Here is a 22,874-nt window from a genome sequence, read left to right on the forward strand (position 1 = left end):
AGAAAAGGGCTGGCTTGGAGTGCAACACATGGCTGAGGCTACAAGTTTTCTCTGATGCAGCCTCCCTGGCGCTGCGGATATGCCTCTGAAAAACAGCTGTGTGTGATCATTTAGGACAAGCCACGTAATGAGAATGTGTGCCCTTGTTGTCTAGTGAGTATTGCTGACCTTAATACATCTTTCTCTTTCTCCATACTCTGCCTTGGGGAGAAACTCCTGCCAGACCAGTGGCATAGCTGTGGATTGACATCCAGGTCCCTTTCTTCAGTGGCATGGTGGCCAGCACAGATAGCGTGAGTCACCACTGTTCTTGCAGCAAAGACCAAGTACTGTATCTCACTATCAAACCACCTGCTTTCCACAGACTCTCTGTCAGCAGCAACTGCCACAGATCCTGGCACCCGTCAGTGGATGGACTCGTCATAGTTTTTGGTTTTCTTCCATCACAAGGACTGTAACCAGGATTGACCCCTTGAGCTGAGTAAGACGCCTCCTCGGGCTTTTTCTCTTGGTGTGGGAGGTGAGACACCCTGAAGAGGGAGGAATACTTTTCACAATAGAAGAGTAGGATGCATAGTTGTTTAATTTGAATTTTAAAAAAAGACAATTTAAGGGCCGTCCAGTGGCGAAGTGGTTAACTTCCTGCGCTCCGCTTCAGCGGCCCAGGGTTTCGCCAGTTGGGATCCTGGGCTCGGACACGGCACCGGTCATCAGGCCATGTTGAGGTGGCATCCCACATGCCACAACTAGAAGGACCCACAAGTAAAATATACAACTATATACTGGGAGGATTTGGGGGGGAAAAGCAGGAAAAAAAAAAAAAAGACAGTTTATATTATATCCCATGTTGGTAAAGAGGGTCATATCAATCACGAAAATAGCTGAGATAACATCTAACACTGCGGGCAGCAGAGTCAATGATCACATTAGAACTATAGTATATGTTACGTTCTCTATAAATGTTAGTGCTTTTAGTGCAGAAAGTTTGGTTGAGAATATGTTTACTAAGTGGATAAAACCCTCGTTTCCATTTGTATAAGTCTTCTTCCTAAAGAAGGTAGAATTTTAGAATGTCCTATTTTTTATGGCATAAACTTCGGCTTGGTTAGGTATTGAGACCAATGATGAGGATGGTAGTGTGGAGAGAGGAACACAGAGAACTAAATTTAACTGGTTAAATTTGTGTTTGTGATCTGTTTGTACTCTGTTTGGGTCAGTGTGTTGATTTTGAAATGTTTATCTGCCCCTGGGGGTTTCAGTGAGGAGAACATTGTAAGAATGCTTAAAAAACCTCTGTATTCTTTAAATGCAGTCACCTGTTGGCATGTGGTCAAGACATAGTTCACAATGAAACATTTGTTCTTGGGGATTAGTCCATATCCATCAGGCAAAAGCTTGTCTAGTCAGTTGCCTTTTCCAGGGGTCCTGATGGGAAGACTTGCTGTCTGTATTGTTTTAAGATGATTCATATAAAGGGTTAAATTCCTTGATCCTTCCTGGGGTTATGTGGTCAAAGTTATGCTGAGTACAGTATTTTTCTTTCTTCACTCACCAACAGAGGCTACAAGGCCCTAATCTTTTCTCCCTCCAATGTCAGGACTAACCTTTTCTTCTTTCCTTCATTCCCTTCCGGTTCTCTTCTTTTTATCACCTCACTCATAGGCTGCCTGCCTGGATGAGGAGGCAATAGAAGAATTCCAATTAAAATCTTCATGTAAAAGTTTCAGTTGACAGGCAAAGGGTGTATAGTCTGGCAGGGAAGAGACCTGTTCAGAGATGACAATGTTTGAGACAGATGCTCTAATTAAGGTGAGCACACAGTATTATGGGGGAATACAAAGAAACCTCACCTTGGGAAGGTCAGAGAAGATTTTCTATATTAGAAGATGCTTAAAGAAGAACAGAAGTATAACTTGAAAGATAAACAGGGGCTAAATCATTAAAGAATTTGAAGGACATGTTAAGGAATTCAGTCTTTAATCTGAATTACAGAGAGCCGCAGAATATTTTGAAGGGAAATGTTAAAGTTTATACCTTTGAAAGCTCTCTCTAGTAGCATTGTGGAGGGTGGATTGTAGACAGAAGGTTTAATGGGACATAAGCAGAACAGATGAGAAATTGTAAAGGCCTGAAAGTGGGACAATGAATTTGTATAGAAAGAGATAGATACAAGAGATATTTTAGGACTTAGAAGCCAGAGGACTTGGATTGGCTTGGATGGAGGATGGGTGGATGAGGAGGAGTTAGGGGTAAGGTCCCAGGTTTGAGAGACTGATGGATATCAGCAGCACTGCCCACGAGAATGAATAAAAGACTAGAGAAGCAAGTTAGTTTGGGAGTGGGTGGGTAAGAGGTTCTCAGTTTAGTTTTGAACATACTGGTTTTGAGGTGTCTATGGGGAGATAATAATAGATGTTTAAATATGGAATGAAAAGAATGATTTTTGTCTTTTCTTTTGACAATTGGGAATATTCAGTAACTTTTTAGTCCAGTGTATTTTTTCAACCATACTTACATTGTTATAATTTTTTTCTTGACCTATTTGGCCCCTCTTTTGCATTCCTGACTCCTTTGCATTCATATTCTATGAATTGCTTTTTTATTATCACCATTTTTGATTAGAAATGCTACCTTAAAGTTTTACCTTCTTTTACTTTAAAATGTGCATGTGGAATTTCTTTTGTTTGCCATACTGTTTGACATTTCAGTACAAAACACTTTTTTACATATACACCTCATTTCCCTCTATACAATAATGCTACAAGTAGGTTTTTATCAAATGAAGAAAGTGAAGCTCAGAGGTAGTAGGCAATTGCTTAAGCTTGTGCAGAGAGAGTTCAAAAAAAATAAAGCTAGAGATGTCGGCCTACAATGGGCCTGCAGAGTAAGCATAGCCAGAAGTGAGTATCAGAGCTGGGATAAGAAGAAGAAATTCCATGTTGATATGTGAGAGTTGGAGCAATCAACAGCAGCAGTAGAATATTGCCCTGGGCTGGACTTCTACCTGCCTGGGCAGTGTGGCATCTGGGTCCATTTCAAGAACCTCTAGCCTATTCACATTCAATACTTCATATTGATGGAACATCTACTATGTGCTTGGCACAAGGTTAGGAACTGTGGATATAAGGATTAAATAAGACAGTCCTTCCCCTCCACTGCTCTGGGAGTGACTTATGAATAAACAATTGACTGTACACAACTGTTAAGTTCTAAAATAGAGTAAAGAATGATATACCTTGGGAATAAGGAAGAGAGAGTGGTTAATATTGTCTAAGAGTTCAGTAAAGAGAAGGTGAGGAAAGGAGTTACATGTGAGCTGGAACTTGAAAAGGCTGGGAAGATATTTACCAAGCAGGAAAGGAGAGTAAGGATGTTCCAAGCACTGGGAAGACCAGGGACAAAAGCTTGGGGTGGATATAGGTTGGTGTAAAAGATACCACTAATGATAACACCCCTCACAGAAGGAGAAGCCAGTGGAAAGGTGGACATTTTATCATCATCTCTATGGAAACTTTTGAAAGGCAGGCCAGGGAGGGTGGGTGAGGGGTGGAACTCACAGACCACCTGTTTCAGTGGTAGAATCAGCTGGATTGTGGACACCTGTGCAGCCCTAGATTTTCTTTTCTTTTCTTTTTTTTTTGGATGGCATGGCTATTTAATTTATTTAGGTAACATTGGTTTGTAACATTATATACATTTCAGGTGTACATCATTATATTTTGATTTCTGTGTAGTCTGCATCATGTTCTCCACCCAAAGACTAATTACCATCCATCACTGTACAATGTACCTTATTCTCTCCTCTTTACCCTCCTCCCTCCCCGTTTTGCCTCTGCTAACCACCAGTCTAACCTCTGTATCTATGTGTTTGCTTGTTATTGTTGTTGTTTTTATCTTCTACTTATGAGTGAAATCATACAGTATTTGACTTTCTCTAACTTATTTCACTTAGCATAATACCTCCAAGGTCCACCCGTGTTATCACAAATGGCAAGATTTCATCTTTTTTTTTATAGCTGAGTAGTATTCCACTATTTATATATTCCACATCTTGTTTATCCATTCATCCACTGATGGGCACTTAGGTTGTTTCTAAGTCTTGGCTATTGTGAATAATGCTGCAATGGACTTAGGGGTGCATATATCTTTACACATTCATGTTTTTGTATTCTTTGGATAAATATCCAGCAGTGGAATAGCAGGATAAGATGGTAGTCATGTTATTAATTTTTGGAGGAACCTCCATACTGTTTTCCGTAATGGCTGCACCAGTTTACATTAGCACCAACACTGACAAACCTTTAGCTAGACTCACCAAGAAAAAAAGAGAGAAGGCTCAAATAAATAAAATCAGAAACAAAAGAGAAGAAATTACAATGGACATTTCAGAAATACAAAGGATTATAAGAGAATACTACAAAAAGTGATACGCCAACAAATTGGGTAATCCAGAAGACATAGATAAATTCTTAGAATCATACAACCTTCCAAAACTGAATCAAGAAGAAATAGAGAGTTTGCATAGACCAATCACCAGCAAGGTGATCAAAACAGTAATCAACCCCCACCCCCCCACACCCACCACCAAATAATGTCCAGGACCCTGGTGAATTCTACCAAACATTCAAAGAAGACTTAATACCTATCCTTGTCAAACTCTTCCAAAAAATTGAAGAGGAGAGGAATCTTCCTAACTCATTCTACAAAGCCATCATTACCATTATACCAAAACTACACAAGGATAACACACAAAAAGAAAATTACAGGCCAGTATCACTGAAGAATATTGATGCAAAAATCTCAAGAAAATACTAGCAAGTCAAATACAACAATACAGTAAAAAGATCATACACCATGATCAAGTGGGATTTATTCCAGAGATGCAGGGATGGTTCAACATCTGCAAGTCAATCAATGTGATACACCACATTAACAAAATGAAGAATAAAAATCACATGATCATCTCAGTAGATGCAGAGAAAGCATTTGACAAGATACAGCGTCCATTTATGACAAAAACTCTGAATAAAATGGATATGGAAGGAAATTACCTCAACATAATAAAGGCCATATGTGACAAACTCACAGCTAATGTCACACTTAATGGAGAAAAACTGAAAGCTATTCCTTTAAGAACAGGAACCAGACAAGGATGCCCACTTTCACCACCCTTATTTAACATAGTATTGGAAGTGCTAGCCAGAGCAATCAGGCAAGAAAAAGAAATGAAAGGGATCCAAATTGGAAAGAAGTGGAACTGTCACTATTTGCAGATGACATGATTTTATGTATAGGAATCCCTAAAAAATCCACCCAAAAATTATTATAAATAATAAATGAATACAGTATAGTTGCAGATTACAAAATCAACATACAAAAATCAGTTGCATTCCTATACACTAACAACAAAATAGCAGAAAGAGAAATTAAGAATACGATCCAATTTACAATTGCAACAAAAAGAATAAAATAGCTAGGAATAAATTTAACCAAAGAGGTGAAAGACCTGTACGCTGAAAACTATAAAACATTGTTGAAAGAAATTGAAGAAAACACAAAGGGGAAGCTATTCCATGCTCATGGATTGGAAGAATTAGCATAATTAAAATGTCCATACTTCCTAAAGCAACCTACAGATTCAATGCAATCTCTATCAAAGTCCCAACGGCATTTTTCACAGAAATAGAGCAAATCCTAAAATTTATATTGAACAACAAAAGACCCCAAGTAGCCAAAGGAATCCTGAGAAAAAAAGAACAAAGCTGGAGGTATCACACTCCCTGATTTCAAAATATGCTACAAAGCTACAGTAATCAAAACAGCACGGTACTGGCACAAAAATAGACACACAGATCAAGGGAACAGAATTGAGAGCCCAGAAATAAACTCACACATTTATGGACAGCTAATTTTCAACAAGGGAATCAAGAATATACAATGGTGGGGGCCGGCCCCGTGGCCAAGTGGTTAAGTTCACCAACTCCGCTGCAGTAGCCCAGGATTTCACTGGTTCGGATCCTGGGCGTGGACATGGCACCACTCATCAGGCCACGTTGAGGCAGCGTCCCACGTGCCACAACTAGAAGGACCTGCAACTAAGACATATAACTATGTATCGGGGGATTTGGGGAGATGAAGCAGAAAAAAAAAAAGAATATACAATGGAGAAAGGAAAGTCTCTTCAACAGATGTTGCTGGGAAAGCTGGAAAGCCATAGGCAAAAGAATGAAAGCAGACCATTATCTTATAGCCTACACAAAAGTTAACTCAAAATGGATTCAAGACTTGAATGTAAGACTTGAAATCATGAAACTTCTAGAAGAAAACATAAGCAGTACGCTCTTTGACATCGGTCTTAGCAGCATCTTTTCAAATACCATGTCTGACCAGGCAAGAGAAAAGATAAAATAAACAAATGGGATGACGTCAAACTAAAAAGCTTCTGCACAGCAAAGGAAACCATCCACAAAAAGTAAAGACAACCTAACAACTGGGAGAAGATATTTGCAAACCATGTATCTGATAAGGGGTTTATATCCAAAATATATAAAGCCCTAGACTTTGTAATGATCTCTTATGTCTGCAGATCCTTGGAGTGGTGAGAAGATTGGATATGAGAGAAAAGTTTGTAGTGAATACCTAAGAATGAATTAAAGAAAAAGGGCTCAAAGCCCACAGAAAGTAGCCGAAATCAGCAGGCATTTTATCATCCCTCTGCCATGTGCAGTGACTTTTCCCGAGTGTTTTTTTATCTGTGTTTGCTTCAACCTCAGGGGACAATCTGTTCAGTCCCCAGAAGGGATACCTTCAAAGAGTTTTCTTGGATAAGGTCCACTCACGTGGTCAGCCATGACCTCATCTTACTGCTCTGGGGGCACTGGTCTGGGACTTGACATCTTGAGTTCCTGCTTGAATAGGGAGCAGAAAGGCCCTTCTTTTTAATGCCTCTCATTTTGAAACACATCAGAAACCACCAGTTAGCTTGTTAAATGTTTTTCCAGCTTTTTTTAAATTTTAAAATCATTTAGTCTATTGCCCTGCTTATTGTCAAGAATTGTTGGAGACAGCCAACGGCTTATATTCTTTTCACAAACAAACACAAAGTGGGAGGTTTGGGGAGGTGCAGGGGTGGGGGGGGGGGGGTAGGGCTTTTCACTTTGCTGGCACAAAATTTGCAGCTGTAAGGAAAGAATAGGAATACTGGTTCAGATTTTGCAAAACTAAATTGCAAATTTGATGTTTCTACCAGTGGATCGTAATACTCATCTCATGGAAGTGTCCACACTTCTCTGTCTTAGCTGTCTCTTCAAATGTGAAACAGTTCAGAGACAACTCTATATTCCCTCATTTTATTTATTCTTGAAAGCAGGGCCCCCTGGCCAACTCCTGAAACTTGTTGGAGGAGAAACCTTATGTCATGGCACTTTTCTCCTGCCTGGTGCAGCCAGCTATGGATGCAAATTCAAACCCCTCAGGTACTGAATTCACATCCTTCTCCAGTAGCACAATAGCTTGTGTAGATTCAGTCTGAAGAGCGGCTGAGGGCATGGATGGGAAGGGTGTGAAGATGTTGGGGGCAGATCTCTTGTTGCAGCCCAAGAGAGTGAGGCTGTGTATGGGACTGGATCGGCTTCCAGAACAGACCTCCGCTGCCAGCAACAACTCATTCCCTAAAGAGCCTCTGACTCATGCCTCTAATAGGACTATTATGGTTTCCTGGTTGCAAAGCTGTCCTTTTGAAAGGCAGGGTTTTTTCTTTTTGAAATTTGAATTCTGAGTCATCTATATAGATTAGTTCCCCTGTTTCATGATCTCATGGTACTTCTTGAAGCTCTCTTCACAATATCCCTTTGCCCACAAGATTTTAAACTTCATGCTTGCAAAGACTGGATGTCTGCTCTATTCACTCCTGCATGTCCAGTGTCTGGAACAGTGAATGGAGCATGGAGGCACATGATAACTTTTTGTTGAATGAATGAAAGAATGGTGTGTTTTCCTATGTGACCCTACCAAGGAAGAAAGATTTGAAGAGGCATTAGACCTCCCGAAGTCATAGCAGGGGAACAACTAAGGAATTTCCTAGGCTTTTATTTGGAGCACAATTCAATAGGTGTGGTCATTGGTTTCTATGCTACAGTAGAGCAGAAGTAAATTGGAGACAAGGAAGTCGGGTGCTGCTAGAAGGAGACGACTTTGATAGAGAACAAGAGAACAACCTACAGTCTGGCAAAAGGCAGGCCCAATTTCAGGAAAGTGGAGGAGTGTGAGGCTATTGAAGGCAGGGGCAAATCACCCTACAAACTTTACTGAGATCCTCCCTATGTGATACTAAAATGTAATAATTGCGCTGGCCGTGAGAATTTTCAGTTATCTGGAAAGTTTGCTTATGTGAACTAGTTTATTTCCAAATGATGCTGGGCCACTGAGCTACTAGCACGTTGATTTTATTTCTCTAAATCTTTCAGAAAATCCACTTTCCTTTGACATGGACAGTAATAATTGTATCTTATTCTGTTTCTACTTCACAAAACATCAGACAAGATGTTCCTCAATGATCCAAGCTTGGCCATCCTCTTGAGAAAGAGGAGAGTCTTCTAATTCTAATCATAAAGGGTCTTTATGTACATCTGTATTGGAAATTTACTTCAATCAGAAAAAGAAAGGAAAAGTCGAGAGAAGAAAACAATGACAAGAATGCCGAGGGTACAGAGATGCTAAAAAGTGCAGTTCCTATTTTGGCATGACTAATGAAGAAACAGAAATTTCTAGAAAAATGGAGACACCCAACCTAGAAGGGGCTGAGGAAGTTTTATTCAGGCAATGGAGTGCCAGGTATTTGCCAACAGAAGCTATGATTCTTTCAAAAACCTTTTTGTGTTCATGCCACATGGAACAACGTTTGCTTCAAGTTTTTAGGTAAGGAGAAAAACATTGCATGACTCAAGCCATATAAAAAGTGTCCCTCCTCCAGAATTTAGTATTTGAGGGCACACATGGATTTCTCTTCGTCTGTACTTATTCTAAGCAGGCACCAGGTTGTCTAGCTTGTGAGATGCCACTCAATTAACACCTGAAGGAAAATATGTGCCAAACACTAACTATACAATGTGAGATATCAAGAAACCGTTCCATTCAAATTGTTATTGGAAAAGGACTTAAAGGAAATGATGACAAGCATAAAAAAAAGAAAGATGAGCTCTTTAACACTCAGTTTATGTTGAATGTGAAGGATTACAAAGAAAACCAACGTGAATTTTAAACAGAAAAAAAGTTCACCTTTTATGAAACCACTTTTCAGTTTTCCATATTCTTTTCTAATCTTTGACAACGGGAATGCATATTTTACGTAATTACAACCACAGTATATGTATACTTTGTACTGACTTTATGACTAAATATTCTGTGGAGGCTGCAGCTGGAAAAAATGCTTATTGTTTTGGAGAAAAAAAGAGTTAGCTCTTTCTCTCACTCCACAAGTGAATTTAATTTGCTGGTTGACTAGATAGTAAAACATAAAAATGAAACTTCCTTTAGAAAAAAAGTGGAATAAAAACTAAATCATACAATTAAAAAAACCCCAAATTCAAAATATTTAGGAATAAACTTAAAATGTGTAAGTCCTATATGAAGAAAACTAAAAGCTTTTTTTTTAAAACAATTTTTTTTTTAAGATTTTATTTTTTTCCTTTTTCTCCCCAAAGCCCCCCGGTACATAGTTGTATATTCTTTGTTGTGGGTCCTTCTAGTTGTGGCATGTGGGATGCTGCCTCAGCGTGGTTTGATGAGCAGTGCCATGTCCGCGCCCAGGACTCGAACCAACGAACGACACACTGGGCCGCCTGCAGCGGAGCGTGTGAACTTAACCACTGGGCCACGGGGCCAGCCCCACTAAAAGCTTTTTTGAGAGAACTAAAAGAAGACTTGATTAAACACAGAAACAGGTCATGTGAGTGGATAGAAGGCTTAATGTAGTAAAGATGTCAATTCTCCCCAAACATCTACAGTTATCACATTTTCAATCAAAATGCCAATAGAATTTCTCTTCGAATTTGACAAAATGCTTCTAAAGTTGACACAGAACAATTAGCATAGATGAAAATTGAAGAAAATGTTGAAAAGGAGGGAGAAGGCTCTGTTGTATTAGAGGTTAAGATAAATCATAATATTACAATAAATAAAATTATATGAAACTGGCCAAGAAATAGACAGATAAATGGAAACATATCAGAAATGGACCCAAGTATATATATATTTTAACTTAATATATGAAAGGGAAACTAGCTATTTGAAAAAGAGAAAGTTAGACTATTAGTGCATATCTTAAAATATATTCCTGTAGGATTAAAGTATTGAGTGTAAAAAGGAACATTAATTAAATACAAAAAGAAATGTAAGTGAATATTTAATCTTGAGATGAGGAAGGCCCCAAAGCACAAATCATAATGGAAAAGTTTGAAATTAAAACAATCTATTCGGGGGGAAAATCTATATATTTAAGAGGTAAGTGACAAAGTAGAGGGAAATGGTAAGATACATGATAATGATAAATGGTAAGATACATGACAGACGTAAAGTTATTTTTCTTAATATATAGAGAGACTTTAAAACTCAACTAAAAAATGAGGCTACCTCGCAAACCAAATGGACAAAGAACATGAACAAGAAATTCCCAGGGTTAATTGTAAATGACATTTAAATTATGAATATCGTAAATCAAAATAGTGAAAACAACATGAAATATGTAACAGGTTTTAAAAAACAAATCCCATTGTGTGTATATACGACATTTTGTTTATCCAGTCACCCATTGATAGACGTTTGTGTTACTTCCACATTTTAGCTATTGCAAATAATGCTACCGTGAACACGGGTGTGTATAAATATATTTTTGCTTTCAGTTCTTTTGGGTGTATATCCAGAAGTGAAATTGCTGGATCATGGTGTAATTCTATTTTTAATTTTTTGAGGAACTGCCATACTGTTTTCCATATCGCTGTTCTATTTTACACTCCCACCAACAGCGCACAAGGGTTCCCCTGACTCCACGTGCTCGTCAACACTTATTTTCTGGGATTTTTTTTTTTTGATAATGGGTGTGAGGTGTTATCTTACTGCAGTTTTGATTTGCATTTCCCTAATGATTAGTGCTATCGAGTATCTTTTATTAGTCATTTGTATATCTTCTTTGGAGAACTATCTAAAGTCCTTTGACTGTTTTTAAGTTGAGTTCCTTGTTTTGTTGCTGTTGAGTTTTAGGCGTTCTCTACATATTCTGGATATTACTCTTATTAGACATGATTTGCAAATATTTTCTCCCATTCTGTGGGTTGCCTTTTTAATCCGTTGATAGTATCTTTTTTTTTGTTTTGTAAGGAAGGTTGGCCCCGAGCTAATATCTGTTGCCAATTTTCCTCTTTTATTTTTTTGCTTGAGGAAGATTGTCCTGAGCTAACATCTGTGCCAATCTCATTGACTTTAGAGCTTTTTTAAATAATTGTTTAAATTAAATAATTGTTTAAATTTCCTTCTAAGACTGTTTTAGCTTCATTCAACAATTTTTGTTGTGCTTTTAAAAAAATTTTCGTTTAGTTAAAATTCTACTGTGATTTATTCTTTTACCCATGGATTTAGAAATATATTGTTAATTCCAAGCATTTGGATATTTTTTCAGATATATTCCTTTATTTGTTTCTAATTATTTCCATTACGGTCACAGATATTATTCTATGATTTTGGTATGTTTCATTTTATTGAGATTTATTTATTTATTTAATTTTTTTTATTTTTAATTTTTTTTGAGGAAGATTAGCCCTGAGCTAACATCTGTGCCTATCTTCCTCTACTTTATCTGTGGGAAGCCTGCCACAGCATGGCTTGACAAATGGCGTGTAGATCTGCACTTGGGATCTGAACTGGTGAATCCTGGGCTGCTGAAGTGGAACGTGCACACTTAATCACTGCACCACCAGGCTGGCCCCTTTGAGATTTATTTTAAGGCTTAGTGTTTGGTCTTTCTTCATAAACATTCCACACGCACAGAGAAGAGTATGTATTCTGCAATTGTTGGATATAGTGTTCTGTAAGTATTAGCTCAGTAAAGTTGGTTTGTAGTGTTTTCAGTTCCATTATATCCTTACTGGTTTTTGTTTCACGTTCAATCAGTATTTATGTTTTATTCTGAAACAAAATGTATTTATCTGGTTACTTAAAGCTGTTTACATAGATTTGGGGCTCATCACCAATCCTTTTACATGGCTTTTACCATTTCAGATTCCCAAACTCTTTGCTTCAATTCCTGCTTGCATGACTTGATTTCAACATTAAGTAGTTTTTTTTTTTGAAGATGTGCTTTAAAGGAGCTTGAGGTTTTTCGTGTTTGAAATTTTCTGCCTGTGGTTTTTACACTTGACATCTTGCCTGAGAACATCTTTGGACCTTTTCTTCAAAATTTGGTACACATTATTCCAATGACTTCTGGAATTAAATTTTCTGTGGACAAGTCTGAGATCATCCTGAATTATTGCCCTTATTTATGACTTTTTTCTCCCTTGTCTGGATGTCTGTCTTTCTTTATTTTTTGGTTTACATATTTTATTATGAAATGTAGTACACGTACAGGTACCTTTATTCCTGAAGTTTAATAGTTTAACCAAGCTATGTCATGATGTTATATTGTATGAATTTTACCTGGTAGGTAGTGTGCTCCTTCAAGTTTACAGATTCTCTTCATTTCAGGAGGATTTTATATGATTATATACCTCTGAATACATTTTTTCCCTCTATTGTTTCTTTTTTCTTCAAGAGCACAAATATATTTAAGTTGAACTGTCTTTGTCATCTATGTCTGTCATATTGTCTTCATTTCATATTTTTCTTTTTCTTATGCATTCACTCTTTTTATCTTAAGATGTTTCTCCCCACCATTGATTTAAAATTCAGCCATATCTATTTTATTCTTTGCTGGATCTATGTTACTTATCTGATATAAAATGGTGAGGGTTTTTTTTGTATTCTTAATATGCTTTTTTAATTCTGCATCTCCTTTTCCATTGTCATATTGCTATATCATCTTGCCTTGCACTCTTATTTTATTGAAATAATATTCTTATTAAAGTCCTTCTATAGTAGACATTCTAAGAGAATATGCTTCTGTTTATGGAGCTCTTTTCCACTCTTAGACCTTCATTTGTTTTTTTATGCTCTATTCCTTTATCTTCTTCTTGTTGTATCTAACTTCTATTTAATTTCTTTTAATCTTGCTTATGTTTGGGAAGTCTTTGTCCAAACCTCTACTTTCTGTAACATAGCATGAGCTTTGACACATTTGCCATTTATAGCAGATGCTTTTAATACCCACCCCCCCATATCCCCTTCACTCACCTGAGTATATGTGCAGCTGCAGACAGTTCCTGGCATGATGACAGCTTCCCTGCTCAGCCACCTGCATTTCTCCTCTTTACTGCCTGAAGGCCTTCTTTGGCACCATGGGAGTTTGTGCCAAACTGTGGCATGCACATGTAGGCGAGGAAGACATTTCCTCTTCCCAAATGTGGGTTTGTCTGGCTGGAGAATGAATTAAATTCACATGAGACAGAATGGCAAGAGAAAATTAAACAAAGCTTTATGAGGAACCATGGCCTGGGGCCTCTCTTTCCAAAGGAAGAAAGGACACCGAAGAAGTGGGGTGCACAGAGTGGTTTTATACCCCCAAACAGGGTGTTTCACGTGTGATTGAAAAGTCCCTCCCACAATAGTCACAAGATTGCCCTGTCGGCACAGTGCTTGATGGACACAGCAGGCAGTGGTCTGCTATCTCGGTGGGCATAGCAGGAGGCAAGTCTATTGTCTGGAGCTGGATGGTCACAGGTGAGCACAGCAATCAGTTCCTAGCCTAAGGAAAGATGCTTACCTTAAAGAAATGCCAAAGTTGGGAGGGGGAGGGAAGTCAGTTACAGGAGGTTACCAGACAAGCACAATAAAATGCAGATTTAGTCCTTGCCTTTGGTATTGATTAAGAGTTTCTAGAGAGAAGGTCATCTTCTTTCTTCTTCCTGGTACAGCGAGGGAGGCACCTTTTACAGATAGAGATTTACCTTACAAATGTAAATGTGTCCTAACAAAGGGCAAGTTCCATTCCTCCAGAGCCTCCTTCCCTGTCCTAGTTTATCAAAAGCAATCAGCCTCAAATAACCCTGATGCCGAAGAGACATATCTTGGGGTGGCCAATTCCAGGTCCCTACACACACTCCAGAAGTATGGGTGGAATTACGCTCCTGGGTGAAACCCTTAACTGATAGGGGATAAGAGTCAGTGAATAAATACTCATCAGAGTATCAACCACAGAGAAAGCACTGAACAAGTGGACAGGATAACTCAGCCATTAGAGATCAGCCAGTGTCTGTCCTCAGCCACCATAGTGCTTGCACAGTAGGCTCATGAACACTATAACAAGGGCATCAAGCGTGGAGAATCTCTATGGGTCCAGCAACATGGGCTTTCTCTCATCAAGGCTAATCTTTGTTCTTGTTAGTGATCGAGTTGATTCCGACTCCTAGCAGCACTGTGCATAGCAGAGGGGAACCTTGCCTGGTCTTTTTTTGCACTATCCTTTAATCTTCCAGCACTGTATCAGACAATGATCTGCTGCTATTTGCGGGGTTTCCTGGGCAAGATTTTTCAGAAATAGTAGGCCAAGTCCTTTTTCCTAGTCTGTCTTAGTCCAGAAGCTCCGCTGAAACCTGCCCACCATGGGTGACCCTGCTGGTATTTGAAATACTGTTGGCACAGCTTTCAGCATCACAACAACACACAGCTGCCACAGTATGACAACTGACAGGTGGTATAGTTCCCTGACTGGGAAACGAACTCAGGCTGTGGTTGTGTTTAGCACTTGGTCTGTTACTATCATTCAAGGAGACCCACCAGCTACTTGGTGGCAAGTTGATTACATTGGACTCCTCCCACCTTAGAGGAAAAGTAATTTTCCTACTTGATGTTGCTAAATATTCCACATACAGGTTTGCCATCTCTGCCCACAATGTCTTGGCCAGCACCACTAACCGAAGGTAGAATTTCTGATTTACTGATATAGGATCCTGCCTAATGTTGCCTTAGACCAAAGGACCTAGGCATTTATTTTACCAAGAGGAGGTGTGACAATGGGCAATGGCGAGAGAATACATTGGTTCTACCATATATTGTATCACCTGGAAGTTGCCAGCAAAATAAAAAGTTGGAATGTCCTCTTAAAGACACAGATCAGGCTCCAGCTTGGGGAATAACATTTTAAGGGTCAAGGTGTGTTACATGGTGCTGTGTCCCCAACAGACTCTAATATGCTGCTTCGTCTTTGGTAGTTAAAATACAAGGGTGGAACCAAGGGGTGGAAGATGAACTGAGTCTTCTCAACTTCACCATCACTGCCTCAATCAGGAAATTTTTATTTCTTATTCCTACAACTTTAGAGTCTTCAGAATTAAAGGTTCTGATCCCTAGGGCAGTATCACTTCTACCAGGGGACACAATTAGTGTTCCATTGAACCTAAAATATGACCGTTGCTGGGCCATTTATGGAATCTCATGTCAATAGTCTCTTGGGCTAAAAAAAAAGTTAACATATTGGTGGGGGTAATCAACCTTGATAATCATGAGAGTCTAATCATCTAATCATGAGAGCCTAACAATAGGCATAGTCTAGAACTCAGTGGATCCATCAGGGAACTGCCAATGATTCTGTGATTGATAGGAGGGCACTTTCAGTAACTAGGGACTGACAAGGTTAAGGAAACCAGGGATTTAGATACCTCAGAGATGAAAGTCCACGTTACCCCATGGGAAAGCAATACAGATAGCAAAAGTTCTGGTTGAGTGTGAGACAAAACTAGAATGAGTGAGAGGGGAAGGAGATAATAAAAGCAGCTACTTTTAGTTTAGTTGAAGCTAAAGGGACTTCAGCTTTCCCCATTAACCTTCCTAGCAGGAGCAGCAGGGACTCCAGCTTTCACCCTTAAACATCATTAAAAGAGTGTAAGTGGGGTGGGGCATGAGCAGATCTGGGAACTATTAAGGGTGACTGTAGCAGATGCTGCTGATAGCATTCCCTATACCCTTTCAACCCACCTGAGTTCACCTACCCCTGTGTGGAGGAGTTGATACTCTCAATGTCCTAATCTTCCTGTCCTCCAGTGGGACAATTCTGAGGTGCATTCCACACAATTTCTCAGAAGGTCTCAGAACATTTAGCCTCAAAAGCCCATAAAAGTCACCTGATCAATGCCATCGCTCCTCCTTTACTGGCCTGTCTTCTTTCCTTTTTCTCAGTTCCCCACATCTTCACTTGTATTTCCTGGGGTCATTTTCTTTATAACCCATCTGTATACAAATACCTGACTCAGGGTCTGCTTTTGGGGAAAAGCCAAACTAAAACACCTTTTATCAGAGACAAGTATATGGTTTCCCTCCAAGCTACACTTTGATCTTTGGTGTTACTTTTAATCCATGTTTCTTTGGGCTATGAAAGGAAGGGTGAGAGTCTTTTCTCTTTTTCACGGGTCAGTGTAACTAACAGTTTGTCAATTTTGTTGATCTTTTCGAAGAACCAACTTTCATTGATTTTCATTGCTTTCATTGTTTTTCTCTATTCTCCATTGCATCTATTTCTTCTCTAATCTTTATTAATTCCTTGCTTGGCTAGTTTTTGGTTTAGTTTACTCTCTTTTTTTCTAGCTTCTCAAGGTGTAAAGTTAGATTATTGACTTGAGATTTTGTTTTTTCTTTTTTTTTTTTTAAAGATTTTATTTTATTTTTTCCTTTTTCTCCCCAAAGCCCCCCCAGTACATAGCTGTATATTCTTCGTTGTGGGTCCTTCTAGTTGTGGCATGTGGGACGCTGCCTCAGCGTGGTTTGATGAGCAGTGCCATGTCCGCGCCCAGGATTCGAACCAACGAAACACTGGGCCGCCTGCAGCAGAGCGTGCGAACTCAACCACTCGGCCACGGGGCCAGCCCCTGTTTTTTATTTTTTAATGTACGCATCTATGAGTATAAATTTCCCTCTGAGCACTGCTTTTACTGCATTCCATAAGTTTTGGCAGGTTGTGTTTTCATTTTCATCCATCTCAAAATATTTTCTAATTTCCTTTGTAGTTTATTCTTTGATTCATTGGTTGTTTAAGAGTGCATCACTGGATTTCCACATACTTTTGAATTTTCCAGTTCTCCTTCCATTATTGATTTCTAGCTTCATTCCATTGTGCTAAGAGATGATGATTTGTATGATTTCAATCTTTTAAAAAATGTATTGAATCTTCTTCTTCTTATTATTATTTGCCTAACAATGGTTTATCCTAGAGAATATTCCATGAGTACTTGAGAAGAACATGTATTCTGGTCTCGTTGGGTGGAGTGTTCCATAGATGTTTGTTAGGTCTGGTTGGTTTATAGTGTTATTCAAGTCCTCCGTTTCCTTGGTGATCTTTTGTCTAGCTGTTCTATCTATTATTGAAAGTGGTGTATTGCAATCTCCAACTATTATTGTAGAATTGTCTATTTCTTCCTCTGTTCTGTCAATGTTTGCTTCATATATTTTGGGTCCTGTTATTTGGTGCATATGTTTATAATTTTTCTATCATTTTGATGAATTGACTCTTTTATAAGAATATAATGTCTTTTCTTGTCTCTTGTAACAGTTTTGATTTAAAGTCTGTTTGTCAGATATTAGACTAGCTACTCTAGTTCTCTTTTGGGTATTATTTGCATGGAATATCTGTTTCCATCCTTTTGCTCTCAACCTCTTCATGTTTTTGGATTTAAAATGAGTCTCTTGTAGACAGCATAGAGTTGGATCATGTTATTTTGTCCATTCTTCAAATCTTTGCCTTTTGATTAGAGTTTAATATGCTTACATTTAATGTAATTATTGATAAGGAAGGATCTATTTCCATCATTTTGCTATTTGTTTTCTGTGTGTGTTATACCTTTTTCATCCCTCATTTCCTCTATTATTGCCTACTTCTGGGTTTAGTTGATTTTTTGTAACAAACTGCTTTAATTCCCTTCTCATTTCTTTTTATGTATCTTTTAAGATATTTTCTTTATGATTAACATCTTAAATTTATAGCAGTCTAGTTTGAATTGATACCAATGTAACTTCAATACAATAAGAAGCTCTGCTCCTATACAGCTCTATTTTCCTTCTTCTTTATAATGATGTCATCAGATATTTTTCTGAGAAATAATACCTTTCAGAAAAGGAGGAAACAATAGGAGACACTTGGCCTTTAATGAATGGCAAAGTAGTCTGTGTTGAGATCTTGTTTCTGCATTTGTATAGCACTTGTTCATAACCCAAGAAATTAAAGGATTAGTAGCGGAACAATTGTGTTATTAGGGTTGTCATCAATCATAGCCAGGATTCTGGTACTAGAATCAGGGGCTGGAGGCCCTGACCTCCAGGATGAGGCAGACACTGAAGTGTCAGACTGAATCACATATCCTGGGAAAAAGTTCAGTCTGGAGGGTGTAGTATGACTTCTAATGGCATGGCGGTTCCAGATGGTGAGATGATAGGACAAGAACAGAGTCTGGATTGCTTGACTGCCCTTCTCAGCTTCTTCCCCACCCATGAGTAAAGTCAGAGTTTTCCTGTAAAGGACTCTTTCCTCCTGCATATTAATGTCTCCAGGACTTTGTCTTTAATTGTCTCAGATTTGTCTTCTCGAGGTTTCTTGGGATTGTTGTAGCTCAGTTACTGACTTCATTTTCTATTGGCTCCTTATGCATTTGATATTTTCCACAAACTGTTCCAAACTGAAGACACTGTTTTTGATTTCTGTTGAATCATCCCTACAGTCATGAAGACAAACTCTGCCCACTTCCATGGGTCAAATCCTGGACCATTATTCCAGCAGGACAGTGTGGACAAATAGTAGCTAAAATTACTTTGATTTTGTCAACAAACAGCTCAAGATGAGATTCCCAGCTCTATTTGTTATTATCTGGGCCTGAGCTTCCCTCATCTGCAAAGAGGGAATTATAATAAAAATAGCTAGCTGTGCAAGGCAGTGTGTCAAGCACTTTAAACATCTCATTTAATTTTCATAACAATTCTGAGATAAGTGCTATTATTATACTCATTTTGTTGATGAGGAAATTGAGGCTTAGTGAGGTTAAGTAACCTGCTGAAGGTTACACAGCTTTGAGTCAAGGAGTCTGGATTCCAATCTAGCTCTGATCCTAAGACCTAAGCCATGAAATGGCTGTAAATTTTATGTAAGAAGATGTATATGAAGTGTTTATTTGCTAGTTATTATTATTTTTTATTATTGAATGCAAGCCTCATTTTTCTAATTCTTTCTTTCATTTGATCATTCATTCTGTACTTATGGAGTCCCTATTATATGCTGAGCTAAGCACTCTGGCACAGCAGTGATGAGCCAGAAAAGGCCCTGCCCTTATGGAGCCCACTTTCAAAGGAGAGACAGTAAAAAAGTTGGGTGTAATGATTTCAGAAAATGTTAAGTGATCTGAAGAGAGTCAAGAGTCACTGGGGTGGTGGTAAGGACTGTTGGCTATGTTAGATCAGGTGGTCTGGGAGCCCAAGGACACGTGGTACACAGGATATTGGTGCCCCAAGATGTCCCTGGCCTAATATCCAGAACCTGTGATTATGTTACCTTAAATAGCAAAGAGGAGTTAAGATTGTAGATGGCATTAAGATAGGGAGATTGTCCGGCATTATCTGGATGAACCCAATGTAATCACAAATGTTCTTAAAAGGGAAAGGGAAGCAGAAGAGGTCAGAGCGATATCATATAAGAAGGACTTGACTCACCATTGCTGGCTTTGAAGATGGAGTAAAGAGGCCATAAGCCAGGGGATGAGAGAGCCTTCTAGATGCTGGAAAAGTCAAGGAAATGTATTCTCCCCTAGGGCCTCTAGAAGGATCACAGCCCTGCCAACACCTTGATTTTAGCCCAGTGAGACCCATTTTGGACTTCTGACTTCTAGAATTGTAAACCTTTTGTATGTTTGCATTGTTTGAACCACTAAGTTGTGGTCATTTATTACAGCAGCAACAGAAAACTAATACCAGAGGAGACCTTGGAATTGATACCTGAGTGACAAGAAGCAGTCAGTCGTGGGTCAGAGCATTCCAGATGGATGGAACAGCACGAGGAAAAAGGAAAGGAAAAAAGACCAAGGAGGAGAGAGAGAAAAGGAAGAGAGGGAGTGGAACAAAATGAGCTGGAGAAATAACCAAGGGTCAGTGATAGAGAGTGTTATTGGCTGTAGTAGTGGATTTGCCTCATTTTAGGAGCAATTGAAAAACTTTGGAGAGTTTAAGTAAGTAAGTGACATATCAAATTAATTTTTTTAAAAGAATTGTCTGTGTGGAAAATTAACTATGGAGAACAAAATTGGTGGCCAGTAAGGAGATGGAGGGGTGCCTGCAGCTTGAAGTAGGAGGTAGCAGTAGAAATACAGAATTGTGGGCATAAATGGGGTATCTTTTGGATATAAAGTCACAGGACCTACTGATAGATTCTATCTGGGGGATGAAGAAAAGAGAGAAATTGAAACTGTTGTGTTTTCTGCTTGAGCAGGGGTAGGCTTATTATGAAGTTAATGAAGACTAAGTCTCAGGCATTTTAACCTGGTCAGGAAGCTTCCCAGGCCCTGTACCTAATTTTGTATTATTTTTCCTAAATAGAACTCCTGAAATTGTACACACTTCAAGCTCCCACAAAACACGGATCTGCTTATGGGCTTGGGTGGGGCAATGCAATTTCCTGAACTAAATCTCTTTAAAGTCTTTCTGCCTGAGGCCAGAAGTCATCCAGCCTAAAGCAGGACCAGGCATGTTGGTGAAAGCTAAGAGGGCTCACCTGAAGGAGAAGAGAGCCTGGAATTTGGGGACTAAGTTAGATACAACAATGCTCGGGGCATGGGTGTGCCACTGGAGATCCAAGTCAGGCTGGGCGACAAGACTCTCCTCTCTGATGCAAAAATAGGGTTGGGAGATGAATTTAGGAGCCTGCGTTTATAGGAATCGAACCTATCATTCATGAGAAAAACATATTTAACAGAGCTCCACCAAGAGGGAGCAGTCTACAGGGTCTGTGATGCATTTCGATTGCTTATTAAAAGTCACCAAGAAAGTGATGCTCACATGGATTTTTCCAGCGTCTGTGTTATCCTCTCTTGATGCTGTCTCCGGTCTTGCATCTTTGTGCTTTTCCTGTTGGCGCTGCATTTCTTCATCCTTAGCTATCCTTTATACCAGTCATTTATAGCCAAGTCTGCACTGTCTTACACCTGATTTGCTCCATCTTACTGACTGTCCCATGATCTGTCCCCCTTGCCCTGGACTGGCTGTCTGGTTCCCCGGTCAGGTTCCTGAGAGTTGAGATCATGTTAGCCTATGGGAGACTGTCCTCTATCTTCAATAAGCACTTGATTCCACTGTCCAGTGCTGGACAGCACCTTTAAATGGCTATATGTAAGGTCACGTCATATCCAGTCCATTGAGTTCAGCCCCAGCTCAGGTGCCTGCTGTCTGCAAGAACTAAGTTGTTCCCGCGTTTCTATTTCCTGGCCCCCTGCCCATTTCCCTAGTGTCAAACTTTGACTCCCAATTCTCAGGGCAGTTCTAGCATCTCTTTTTTTCTTTCTTTCACTCCTCTCGTACATGATGCAGGCAAAATCCTGTGATGGAGCTCCTGGTTGATGGATTCAACTCCTGAGGCAGGTCGTGTTAGTTTGAGTTCCCCCTAAGGCAGGGTCTGACCCATGCACTTGAGTCATCTGTGGGTACACCTCCTTGCTTAAGGGGCAGGAGTAAGGGAACGGGGACAGAAAGACAGGGAAGGAGGAAAAGCCAACATAAGGATGCATACTCACAGTTACTGCTGTGGACAGCAGTGCTTGATTCTGTTGGGACCCCTGAGAAGCATACAGAATGCCTGTCAGACTGTCTGCCTGAAGAAGGGCTGGCTGGAGTATTTATCCTCCCCACTGTACCCTATGCTGAACTGGCTGAAGGTTTCCCTTGGGGGGCATAAGCTTCCTGCTCTTACAGGTGACAAATAGAAATGGCAAGCAATAGGATATATTGGAGTATATGAGGAAGCCATTTGGTGTAAACCTAATTCGGCCTGACTTTTTTTTTTTTTCCCCAAAAGGGCCTGATTTGGCCATCGAGCTCGCATCGTATGTCTGCTTTAAACATTTACCATGGCAAGAACAAAGGCCCTTAAGATAAAGGTGCAACTTCCCCCAACATTGGCATTTCCTTAGGGATAAGCATCTTTCCTTAGGCTAGGAACTGATTGCTGTGCTTACCTTTGATCACCCAGCTCACCTGTGACCACCCAGCTTGAGACAACAGACCTGCCACCCTGTCGTGTCCACCTAGACAGTAGACCTACCTGCTGTGTCCATCAATCACTGTGCCGACAGAGCAGTCTTGTGACTATTGTAAAAGGGACATTTCAATCATATGTGAAACATCCTCTTTGGGGGTATACAACCACTCTGTACACCCCACTTCTTTGGTGCCCTTTCTTCCTTCTGGAAGAAAGGCCCTGGGCCATGGTGCTCACATTTTAGCTCAGAATAAACTCACCCAAATTTTCATTTATGGATTATTTTCTTCCACACAGGCTGCACTTGCCTGTACTATGAAGGCCGCGGGCAGAATGCAGAAAGACTCTAATACAGAAAGACTATGCAGTGTGCACGAGGTGAGGCACCACTAGTGCAAGGTGAGTCTGAGCCCTCCAGATCTGTCCTCTGCAGCTACGGCTGAAATCAAGGGTGGGCTGAGGGTTTGATTCTGGCACAGAGCCGCCTGCTACACATGCTTCCTTCCTCCTC

General features: G+C 39.6%; 1 long non-coding RNA gene across 1 annotated transcript in view; it reads left to right on the forward strand.

Moving 5' to 3' along the window:
* The window catches only part of LOC138919720 (uncharacterized), a 54,317-nt gene that overhangs the window by 17,927 nt on the left and 13,516 nt on the right, over positions 1-22,874 (forward strand). Inside the window, exon 2 of the long non-coding RNA XR_011430170.1 lies at positions 22,661-22,762. This is a non-coding gene — a long non-coding RNA (uncharacterized lncRNA). The remainder of the gene's footprint in view (positions 1-22,660; positions 22,763-22,874) is intronic.

Source organism: Equus caballus, chromosome 21, assembly GCF_041296265.1.
Source record: "Equus caballus isolate H_3958 breed thoroughbred chromosome 21, TB-T2T, whole genome shotgun sequence".
NCBI classification, from domain to species: domain Eukaryota; kingdom Metazoa; phylum Chordata; class Mammalia; order Perissodactyla; family Equidae; genus Equus; species Equus caballus.